The 10,094-nt window shown below is 41.2% G+C and overlaps 1 pseudogene; it reads left to right on the top strand.

Annotated features, from left to right (window-relative positions):
* The first annotated feature begins 269 nt into the window (after positions 1-269).
* Positions 270-1,817, top strand: LOC116883799 (annotated as a pseudogene).
* The last annotated feature ends 8,277 nt before the right edge of the window (positions 1,818-10,094 follow it).

A 10,094-nucleotide genomic window follows, 5' to 3' on the forward strand; every position in this document is an offset into this window, starting at 1 on the left:
TAAAATGGCTTAAGTGTATTTCACTTACTCCAGAGATTCCAGCCTAATGGCCTTGGAAGTTATAGGACCAGAATAAGGAGGGAGGCAGGTAAAATAACACTAAGGAGTCTGAAAAATGTCATAAGGAATAATACTATTCACTGTTTACAAAAACAAAAACAAACAAACAAAAAACCCTATAATATGGTACAGTAGCGATGCATCCTGACTCAGCAGAGGTCTGCTCTAATATCGCAACAGGATCCAAAGTGCACCCAAGGATTTCAGGAACCATGCCGAAGCCACACAGCGAAGCAGGGACTGCTTTCATGCAGACCCAGCAGCTTCATGCAGCCATGGCTGACACATTCCTGGAACACATGTGCCGCCTGGACATTGACACTACACCCATCACGGCCTGCAACACTGGTATCATTTGTACCATTGGTCCTGCTTCCTGATCTATGGAGATGCTGAAGGAGATGATTAAATCGGGGATGAATGCGGTTCAGCTGAATTTCTCTCATAGAACCCATGAGTACCATGCAGAGACCATCAAGAATGCCCGTGCAGCCACAGAAAGCTTTGCATCTGATCTCATGCTCTACTGTCCCATTGCAGTGGCTCTGGACACAAAGGGACCTGAGATCCCCACTGGACTCATCAAGGGCAGCGGCACTGCAGAGGTGGAGCTGAAGAAGGGAGCCACTCTGAAGATCAACCTGTGCAACAGCTGCATGGAGAAGGGACGAGAACATCCTGTGGCTGGACTGTAAAAACATCTAGAAGGAGGTGGAGGTGGGCAGCAAGATCTACGTGAACAATGGGCTCCTTGGGCAGCAAGAAGGACGTGAACCTGCCCAGTGCTGCTTTGGACCTCCCTGCCATGTCAGGGAAGGGCATCCAGGATCTGAAACTTGGGTTGGAGCAGGAAGTGGACATGGGGTTTGCATCTTTTAACTGCAAGGCAGCTGACATGCATGAAGTTAGGAAGGTCCTGGGAGAGAAAGGCAAGAACATCAATATCATCAGCAAAATCGAGAACCATGAAGGTGTCCGCAGGTTTGATGAGATTTTGGAGGCTAGTGATAGGATCATGGTGGCTTGTTGTGACCTGGGCATTGAAATTCTACAGAGGTCTTCCTGGCTCAGAAGATTATGATCAGACAATGCAACCAAGCTGGGAAGCTGGTCATGTGAGCAACACAGATGCTGGAGAGCATGATCAAGAAGCCACGCCCACCAGAGCTGAAGGCAGTGATGTGGGCAGGGCAGTGAATGTGGGCAACCCGGTCCTAGTTCGAGCTGACTGCATCATGCTGTCCGGAGAAACAGCCAAAGAGAACTATCCTCTAGAGGTTGTTTGCATGCAGCACCTGATTGCCCGAGAGGCAGAGGATGCCATATATCATTTGCAGTTATTCCAGGAACTCCGCCATCTGGGGACCATTACCAGCGACCCAACAGAAGCTGCCGCCGCCAAGGTCGCCTTGGAAGCCTCCTTTAAGTGCTGCAGTGGGGTTATTATCGTGCTCACCAAGTCTGGCAGGAGTGCTCACCAAGTGGCCCAGTAGCGCCCGAGAGGGCTCCTTTAATGTTGTGACCTGCAATCCCCAGGCGGCTTGCCAGGCCCATCTGGACCGTGCCATCTCCCTGCGCTGTGTAAGGATGCTGTACAGAATACCTGGGCTGAGGATGTTGACTTTGGTGTAAACTTGGCCATGAATGTTGGCAAGGCCCGAGGTTTCTTCAAGAAGGCAGATGTGGTCATTGTGCTGATCAGGTGGCGCCCTGCCTCTGGCTTCACCAACACCATGCATGTAGTGCCTGTACCTTAATGACCCTCTGGAGCCCCTCTTTAGCCCCTAACCCTTCCCCTCCCCTATTCTATCCATTAGGCCAGCAACGCTTGTAGTGCTTACTCTGGGCCATAATGTGGCGCTGGTGGGCTGGGACACCAGGGAACATTAATGCCCCTGAAACAGGCAATAGAGCTCAGCTACTTTTCATGGCCCTACTTGAGTCATGAGTGAAGGAGGAATGCAGGATTGGAAACCCTCTGACTTTATCACAGAAGGTCAGCAGCATCTCTGTGTTCTTTGCTCCTGTAGAAAGCTGTCCAGAGAATTCCCAGCCCTGGCCTGGAATCAGGAGACAGCAAGAGCTGAGGGCATGAGGCCCAGGGTTCCAGTGTAAATTAATTTTGGCCCTGGCCCTGACTTGCTTTCCCAACTGCTTTGGCCTCCCCGCTCCTCCTTGTGCACTCCACTGCTGTCACTGCAGGGAGTCCACTTTCCACCTCGTATTCTGCAGTGTCTCCAGGCCTGTTGCTAGATTGCCCACCTGAATGTCAATAAACAGCAGCTGAAGAAAAAAAAACTATAATTACAAATACACATGTATAATTTAAATAAAATTAGCTTATGTAGGATGACTATTCCCACAACAAAAAGCAAAGACCATCTAACAGAATACCCAACCCCAGTCATGAGAAGCCCTCTTTTGAGTTGGTCAGAGTTGTCCAAGAGACTTCCAAAGTGCATAGGTTGTTATTGCCCCTGGTTTCCTCTCACAGGTAGAATGTAAGTCCTTACTGCTGAAGACATCATGCCCTTCACCCACAGGCCCAGAGACCTCTGAGTTGGAACTGACATGAATGCCTACTCCCTGAGGACTACTTTTATGGTATTAGAAGTTGCTATGCAATCAACCAGAAATGCTACCTAGCTATGACGTGTGAAAACCAAAGCAATCACCAGCATGTCTTAATACTCTGAAGGTATGTATTGGCATGCATACCTTGGTAGTAAGCAAAAGTTCTCTGTCATAGTTAAAGCTTTATTTATTGCATGACACCGTAAACACCATGACCATAGCAACACTTTAAAAGGAAAATATTTAATTGTGACTGGATTACATTTCAAAGGTTTACTCTATTATAATCAAGGCAGCACACCGGAAGACCTGTAGAGAGGATACATCACAGATATATCAAAACTCAGAATACATTTAGTCCAATTTCAAGAGTCCCCATCGTCTATAACAGTGTCAACATTTTTTAAAAGTTCAAAGTTTCAAGTTTCTTCTGAGACTCATTCATTCTCTTTAACTCTAATCCCCTATAAAATCAAAAGCAAAAAAAGTAGACCACATGTTTCCAACATAAAATGGCACAAGCTATATACTACCATTCCAAAAGGGGGGAAAGGGAGCATTGTGAGGAAACACTGCTGACGCAGAACCGAAAGCCAGGTGAGCAAATCTGCAAACTCTGCACCTCCTGTCTTACGTCACCACATTCTACAGCTCTTCAGCCCTCAATCCTGGAAGGGAAGCAATAGCCACTCCTTTACTAAACCAGCATAATTACTAAATACACTCAGTATTTGTTCTTATACTCACAGATAAATATATTTCTTTTTTTTCTTTATTAACTTAAGTATTTCTTATTTACATTTCGATTGCTATTCCCTCTCCCGGTTTCCGGCCAACATCCCCCTAATCCCTCACCCTTCCCTTCTATATGGGCTCCCCCTCCCCATCCTACCGCCATTACTGCCTTCCCCCCAACAATCACGTTCACTGGGGGTTCAGTCTTGACAGGACAAAGGGCTTCCCCTTCCACTGGTGCTCTTACTAGGCTATTCATTGCTACCTATGAGGTTGGAGACCAGGGTCAGTCCATGTAAAGTCTTTAGGTAGTGGCTTAGTCCCTGGAAGCTCTGGTTGCTTGGCATTGTTGTTCATATGGGGTCTTGAGCCCCTTCAAGCTCTTCCAGTCCTTTCTCTGATTCCTTCAACGGGGGTCCCATTCTCAGTTCAGTGGCTTGCTGCTGGCATTTGCCTCTGTATTTGCTGTATTCTGGCTGTGTCTCTCAGGAGAGTTCTACATCCGGCTCCTGTCGGCCTGCACTTCTTTGCTTCATCCATCTTGTCTAATTGGGTGGCTGTATATGTACGGGCTACATGTGGGGCAGGCTCTGAATGGGTGTTCCTTCTGCCTCTGTTTTAAACTTTACCTCCCTATTACCTGCCAAGGGTATTCTTGTTCCCCTTTTAAAGAAGGAGTGAAGCATTCACATTTTGGTCATCCCTCTTGAGTTACATGTGTTCTGTGCATCTAGGGCAATTCAAGCATTTAGGCTAATAGCCACTTATCAATGAGTGCATACCATGTGTGTTTTTCATAAATATATATCTTAATTTTCATTAAGGAGATGTCTTTTCACAACATATGGAGATAATTAAAGAAAACTTCAATTGGTCAAATGCAGAATTGTGGATCCCAGTCCTAATGTATAATGTCCAAAACACATTTGTACCTAAGGCTCGGGAATTCTGTGGAAAGGAAGAAGGAAAGATTGTAAGAGCCAGAGGGGCAGAGAATTTCCAAACAAGAACATAAAACAAGGACATGAATAGGTACACCAAATGGAAAGGGGAAAGAGAAAGACCAGGAGGCTTCCAAACTACAGAAAGAACAACAGACAAATAAGGAATACTGAGAGTGGGAAAAATAATCTCTCTGGGAAGAGCACAACAACTGATTATCCAGTACCAAATGGTCACCCATAAAATCATTCATATAATTAACATTATATGTCTAAGATGGTTATATTTAGGAATATGTGTGTGTATATGTTTATATATATATGTATAGTATACATATATAAATATATATATTTGAAGGAAGAAACTAAATAGAAAAATGATGCAATTATATTTATTATAATCTTAAAAATAAAATGAAAAGTAAAAATATGTTGGCAAACAAATACTTAATAAGTAAAATTTTAAGAAAGTTACAAACTAAGATTCTAGGTTGTAAAGTTGATCTCACACACAAATGAAAAAGAATATGTTGAGTATATCTTGTTGCTAGGTTACATGTTTCTTTAAAAATGAACAAGATATAAATGTTTCCTCCCCTATAGACATCACAGTTTAATGGAGAACATGGATAATTTAATGGAAAACTAGGGCATTATGTGCTAGCATTACCTAAGTGATGGGATATAATGGTTTTGAAGTTATATCTCCCAGAAGGCTCCTTTGAAATACATATTTTCACATTGTTCTTTTGGCATTCTGAATTATAACCATGTTTTTAATGTCAAAACCTTCAAAGCAAGGGTTACAGCTCATTTTTTTCCACAGAAAACACATCTTATAAACGAGTAGGGCATTATCAAGATCAAGATATATGGGATACTTTAGGAAGTTGTCAAGAGGTCATTAGTGGTGGACACAAAAAGAGAGAAGAATAATACATTTGGAGGTAGGAGAAAGAACGTGTGACACCTCAATTGGGCATGCACATATTCTGGAAGTAGAGAAATGCCAAGGATGAATTTGATTTAGAAACATGAAACTACAGAAATAAGCTTTCACTTGTGCAGGGACTTCTAGTTCCTGTAGAAAAATGTGTAACAGCAGTTGGACATGATTGGATATTTAAGACACAGACTTCATTGGCTCACTGTTGCCAATATGTGGGTGTTTCTAACTGATATAGCAGTGTAGATGCTGTTAACACTTTGCCATACACATAGCAAAGAAAGATCAGTCTCTTGCTATTTATGATATCACTTTTTCTACATTATTTAATCCCTAATTAACTTTCATATGAAAATACCAAAATAAAAGTTCCCAAAATAAATTACTTTTATGAGTTTTAAATTACACACTACCAGTGAATAGCAAGATTAAGTTCTATATTATTTGTGCTGGTTTGAATAAGTTTGGGTGCCATGGACTCATATTCTTGAATTCTTGGCTTATAGGAGTGGCTCTGCTAGGCGGTATGGCCTTGTTGAGGTAATTGTGGCCTTGTTAGAGAATGTGTGTCACTGTGGACGCTATAAGGTCTTAAATGCTCAAGTTCTACCCAGGTTAGAGTAGTGACTCCTCCTGGCTACTTGTGGAAGATACTCTTGTTCCTTCATTTTTTTTCTTTTCTTTTTTGTTTTATTTTACTGATAGTTTATATATTTACATTTCAAATGTTATCTCCTTTCCCTGTAAACACTTCACGCATTTCCCTTCCCCCTTCTTCAAGGAGGATGCTCCCCCTCCCAAGTCAACAGCCTAGCAATCCCCTACACTGGAAAATTGAGCTTTCACAGGACCAAGGACTTCTATTGATGCCAAAAATGCCATCCTCTGCTACATGTGCAGCTGGAGCCATGGGTTCCCCCATGTGTACTCTTTGGTTGGTAGTTTAGTCCCTGAAAGCTCAGGGCGGGTCCAGTTTGTTGATATTGTTGTTCTTCCTTGCAAGCCCCTTCAGCTCCTTCAGTCCTTTCTCTAACTCCTTCATTGGGTGCCTGTGCTCAGTTTGATGGTTAGCTGCAAGCATCTTAATCTGTATCAGTAAGACTCTGACAAAGCCTCTCAGGAGACATGCATATCTGGCTCCGGACAGCAAGCACTTCTTAGCATCAGCAACAGAGACTGGGTTTGGTGCCTGCATATGGAACAGATCCCTAGTTGGGGATGTCTCTGAATGGCCTTTCCTTCAGATTCTGTTCCACTCTGTGTCCCTTTACTTCCTCCCATGAGTATTTTGTTACCCCTTGTAAGAAGGACTGATGCATCCACATTTTTGGTCTTTCTTCTTCTTGAGCATCATATGGTCTGTGAATTGTATCTTGGGTATTCTGAGCTTTTTGGCAATATCCACTTATCAGTAAGTACATACCATATGTGTTCTTTTGTGACTGGATGACCTCACTCAGGATGGTATTTTCTAGTTTCCACTTTCCTATGAATTTCATGAAGTCATTGTTTTTGATAGCTGAGTAGTACTCCATTGTGTAGATGTACTACATTTTCTGTATCCATTCCTCTGTTGAAGGACATCTGGGCTCTTTTCAGCTCCTGGATATTATAAATAAGGCTGCTATAAACATAGTGGAGCATGTGTCCTTTTTATACTTTGGAGCATCTTTTGGGCATATGCCCAGGAGTGGTATACCTGGGTCCTCAGGTAGCACTATGTCTAGTTTTGTGAGCAACTACCAGACTGATTTCCACAGTGGATAGACCAGCTTGTAATCCCACTTACAGTAGAGGAGTGTTCCTCTTTCTCCACATCCTCACCCTCATCTGCTGTCACATGAGTTTTTTTCTTGGCCATTCTGTCTGGTATGAGGTAGAATCTCAGGGTTTATTTGAATTTCATTTCTCAGATGATTAAGGATGTTGAACATTTTTTAGGTGCTTCTCAGCCATTCTAAATTCCTCAGTTGAGAATTCTTTGTTGAGCTCTGTACTCCATTTTTAATAGGATTATTCATTTCTCTGGAGTCTACCTTCTTGAGTTCTTTTTTATATAGTGTATATTAGCCCTCTATTGAATGTAGGATTGGTAAAGATCTTTTCCCAGTCACTTGGTTGCCATTTTGACCCATTGACAGTGGCATTTGCCTTACAGAATTTTCTGCGGTCCCTTTTGGTGATTCTTGATCTCAGAGCATTGGTATCCTGTTCAGGAAATATTCCCCTTTGCCTATGTGTTCAAGACTCCTCTGTACATTCTCTTCTATGTGTTTCAGTGTATCTGGTTTTATGTGGAGGTCCTTTATCCACTTGGACTTGAACCTTTTACAAGGAGATAAGAATGGATCAATGTGTATTCTTCTACATACTGACTGCCAGTTGAAACAGCACCACTCATTGAAAATGCAGACTTTGTCCCACTGGATGGTTTTAGCTCCTTTGCCAAAGATCAAGTGACCATAGTTTTGTGGGTTTATTCCTGGATCTTCAGTTCTATTCCATTGATCTGCCTGTGTCTCTCTGTACCAATACCATGCAGTTCTTATCACTATTGTCCTGTAACACTGCTTAAGATCAGGGATGGTGATTCCCCCAGAAGTTCTTTTGTTGTAAAGAATAGTTTTCACTATCCTGGGTTTTTTGTTATTACAAATGAATTTGCGAATTGCTCTTTCTAAATCTGTGAAAAGAATGAGTTGGAATTTTGATGGGGAGTGCATTGAATCTGTAGATTGCTTTTGGCAAGATGGCCATTTTTACTATGAAAATCCTACCAATTCATGAGATGGGAGATCTTTCCATCTTCTGAGATCTTCTTCAATTTCTTTCTTCAGAGACTTGAAGTTCTTGTCATTCAGATCTTTCACTTGCTTGGTTAAAGTCACCCCAAAGTATTTTATATTATTTGTGGCTATTGTGAAGGGTGTCATTTCTCTGTTTCCTTTCTCAGTCTACTTATCCTTTGAATAGAGAAAGGCTACTGATTTGTTTGAGTTAATTTTATCTCTAGCCACATTGTTGAAGTTGTTTATCAGGTTTAGGAGTTCTCTGGTGGAATTTTTGGAGTTCCTTAAGTATACTGTCATAACATATGCAAATAGTGATATTTTGATGTCTTCTCTTCCAGTTTTTGTCCCTTTGACCTCTTTTTGTTGTCTAATTGGTCTGGTTAGGACTTAAAGTACTATATTGAATAAATAGGGAGAGAGTGGGCAGCCTTGTCTAGTCCCTGATTTTAGTGGGATTGCTTCACGATTTTCTCCATTTAGTTTGATGTTGGCTACTGGTCTGCTGTATATTGCTTTTACTATGTACTTTTACTATGGGCCTTGAATTCCTGATCTTTCCAAGATCATGAAGGGAAACTGGTTTGAAGTTCTCTTTTCTTTTTATGGTCTTTCTGTGGTTTAAGTATAAACATAATTATGTCTTCAAATTGGGTAGTGTTAGTTCTGTTTCTACTTTGTGGAATAGTTTGAAGAGTATTGATATTAGGTCTTTGAAAGTCTGATAGGATCTCATAGCTTGGGAATAGATAAGTATAGTGGTAGATCTGCCCAATAGAGAAGTACAGATTATAAATATTATCACCAAGCTGCATGTTTTTTGCATAGTCTTATTGGAGGGTTGAAGATTTACTACAACATGTATTTATGTGTGTTTGAATTCCCCCTTTTCCTTTTAATTTTTCTCTGTTCACCAAGTGTTAATGAATTCTAAGCCTCTTACCTGACAAGTGAGGGTCCATTGAGATAAAAAAAGCTAAGCCTTGTTTTTTTTTTTTAATTTCTTCACTGCCATAGGCAGAAATCAAATTACAGAAGCCAGTGCCTTTTTGGCCACAAAATAACAAAGTGCTGAAATTGCCAAAGATAAAGCAGCTTTGTCCCCATTAACTCTGTCACCACCCTTTTGCTGCCTGCCTCAGTACCTGGATGACATGGCTGGCCCATGACAGTGGATAATTTCAATTCAATATGTTCTTACATTATTATAGACTGTATTGGCTACATGTGAATCTCAGTGACAATACAATTATTTTATCATTTTAAAGTTGTGAAAACTTAATCTTCAGAAGAATCACCTACTTGCAAGGGGTCATTTAAACTCCTGGAACCAATAAGTCGATTGCTTGTAGGTTTCACAAATCAGAAGAGTAATGATTCTCTGAAGACCTGCTGCAATGACACATGAACTGCAGATCAGCAAAGAATAGGTAGTCACTGCCTCCTTATGAACAGCATGCATTAGAAATAAGAATTTGAGTCAAATAAAAATGACAATTCTCAACTTACAATGAACCAAGAACATTTATATGTTGGCCTAACAGGCTTAGTGTTATCAGTCTGAAGGCCAAAGACCCATGTATGTCCCTATTTCTACTAATGCCACTTTAGTAAATGAGTCAGTCTCTTGTCTATAAAACAAAGGAGAGAGGCAAAAGAGAGGTGTGGATATAAGATACAGTGAATGCCTCTCCAGAAAATACTCTTCTCTCATCCTGCAAAGAAGAGAAGAGGTTTTAAAAGAACATATGACCAATCCATTGCCAGTATACATTCCCCATCTTGGATATGCCTGTAAGCTAGTCTAATTCTTAAATTTCTGAGTTCAGTCCAAACCCACTTCACACCTATACACACATTTCCTCCACACACATGTATACGCTATTCAGTTAATTCTGTAACGTACAGAAAAGAAAATTGTTCAAGAGTTAAGTTTAATTTGGACAATGGTGTTGGACTAATGGAACCTTGTAGAAGGTTGCATTTAACATTTTGTAACACAAAAATCTTTATTAACCCAGTAATTCACATTGATCTACTTCTCCAGAT

Source organism: Rattus rattus, chromosome 14, assembly GCF_011064425.1.
Source record: "Rattus rattus isolate New Zealand chromosome 14, Rrattus_CSIRO_v1, whole genome shotgun sequence".
In the NCBI taxonomy this organism is placed as follows: domain Eukaryota; kingdom Metazoa; phylum Chordata; class Mammalia; order Rodentia; family Muridae; genus Rattus; species Rattus rattus.